The following is a 2,499-nucleotide window of genomic DNA, read 5'->3' on the forward strand; positions in this document are numbered from 1 at the left end:
GAGAGAGAGAGAGAGAGAGATGGAGAGACAGAGAGAGAGACAGAGAGAGAGACCGAGTGAGAGACAGAGTGTGTCAGTAAAGTGGTAGAGTGCTGCCCTCACCTCAACTGCTCTTGGCACTCTGTCTGGTTCCTAATGACACGGGGTCTATTCAGGGAACAACCAAGCCTCACACATCCCCTCAAGTGCTGCGGCATTAACACACACACACTCGCACACACACACGCTGGCAGGCACGTACACACACACACCCAGGCAGAAACAACCAAGCAGACGCATACACATACACATACACACAAGTCCCTCTTTCCCCTGAGTCAATAATATGACTGAAAAAGGTAAGATGGGGCCGGGGGGGGGGAAGATGAAGATGTCTGAATATCCCATCCATCAATCCTCCGGCACATATCCCGTCAAATAAACACTAAAACAATTTACTGGAAATGTACACAGTGGAAGTGCCAACGTTAACACTTCTTAGAAGCTGGCCGGMCGCCAGATCATTTCTCAGCRGCAATATTTAATGTGAACTGAACTGAGATGTCCCCTTTCCATTTGAAGTCAGCCTGAAGGGAATAACACACAGCTTTTCTATATTAGGCAGCAGTCTGATGCCCAGCAATCTTCTCTATGWATGTGTCCAAAATGRCACCCTATTCCCTRTATAGTGCACTGCTTTTGAACRGACTCCCCATGGGCCCTGGTCAAAAGTAGTGCACTAAATARGGAATAGGGTGCCATTTGGGACGTAGTSCTTTAGTGCACCTCAGATGATGGATTGGGCCTTCATTTGTATAAGCACCCTGTGGCAGTTTTAGTGTTCATACTATAAATTTGCCATATACTTCCATTGGCATTTCATGTGATGTTGGGAAGAAACAAATTACACACCGGACTTTATTTCTAYGCTTTAATAGTCAGAATCTGTCAGAAACACGATGAGTGTTGCCGGGGAGGGAGTTAGGCTAGCGCCTCACGGTAATGTGAGTCATGGCAAAGCTCCAGGTCTTCCCAAGACACTGTGTATGTGTAGGTGTGTAGGTGTGTGGACACAGTGTGTCTGTGTTGCTCTCAGGGTCTATATGAGAGGTTGAGAGTGACACCCCCACGAGGGATGAAACAATGTTCCTTCACGCACACTGCGGACCRCGCTACAGAAATCACACTCAAAAAGGCATTGCTCCTCCGACACCCTAAGCTCCCCCTCACCTCCTCCATGCCCCTTAATGAATGATTCTAGGTTTAGAGGCAATTTGGCAAGGGGATGGGGTCGGAAAAAATATGTTGTAAATGTACTCAGGATACACTTTGGCACAGCATCAATAACACACAGCTCATAAGAGTGCTTCCCTAAGCAGTCCTCCCTCCCTCCCCAACAATGGATGGATGGTATTAAAGATGAAAAGTTTCCACAAGGCATTCGACAGAGCGGTCCTCTCTCTCTCTCTCTCCCTGGACAATGGCGACGAACAGTCCAAGTCATCATCTAGACAACATCACTGAGGAAGTGGCAGTCAGGAAGTGTGGGTATTCATGTTGACATCTGAGAAAGAGCAGAGGGAATTAAAAAGTAATCCATTCCGGTTTATCATATCGTAATTTCCTCAGGATTATTAATGGGGGACGCAGAATTGGAATGATGAATGGTGGAATTGAAACAAGTCTCACAAAGAAGCCAGTTGAAAGAGTAGTAACTTGAACAGATGAATCAGAGAGTGTGGAGCAACACAACGCCCCATTAGTACATTATTTGGGCGAATGCTAAACATTCTTTCCTCAGGCCTTTGAACCCGCAAAGTCCTGGAGTCTTGCCTAAAAGCAGCACTTTTCAAGCTGTCAGAAAGAACTATGAGAGGTCACGCAAACACCGTACAGCTGGCTACCGAAGTCAGGGCATGTGCCGCCCGCCCCGCCACAGGAGTCGCTTAGAGCGCGGATGAGACAATGACATCCCAGCCGGCAAAACCCTCCCCTAAACGGACGACGCCTTCATGGTCCCGGTTGCGGCCAGCTGCCGACACGGCCCGGAGTCGAACCCGGATCTCAGTGACGGCCTCTACACTGCGATGCAATGCCTTAGACCGCTGATCCTTTAAGAATATACTTTGCCTATACTTTGGGCTTACTTTGGCCTGTGTGGGGTTCCAGAGATGCGAAAGGAATTGTAGGAAAGGTATTGTTAAGTATGGATTGGAGCAGACTGTCCATTTTAACTGTGCAACATAAAAACTATGTTAAGGATAGTGGAACACCACCACAAACTACAGCAAACTGCAGCGTAGGCTATTGTAGTCAACCCATCGATCCAAATACTCAAGTCCTGCATTGAAAGTGCCCAAACCAATACTGTACTACAAAGACAACGGCAGTCATCAGATATTAGACATCAGAGCCGTTTTAAAAGCTCCCTATGGCATTGAGGCCACAAAAAAGCCGAGGATCGACAAAGAACAGGAAAACAAACATCCATCATCCCTTAATAATTTATGAGAAGCTATT

This window comes from Salvelinus sp. IW2-2015, unplaced genomic scaffold (genome assembly GCF_002910315.2).
Source record: "Salvelinus sp. IW2-2015 unplaced genomic scaffold, ASM291031v2 Un_scaffold2162, whole genome shotgun sequence".
Lineage (NCBI taxonomy): Eukaryota > Metazoa > Chordata > Actinopteri > Salmoniformes > Salmonidae > Salvelinus > Salvelinus sp. IW2-2015.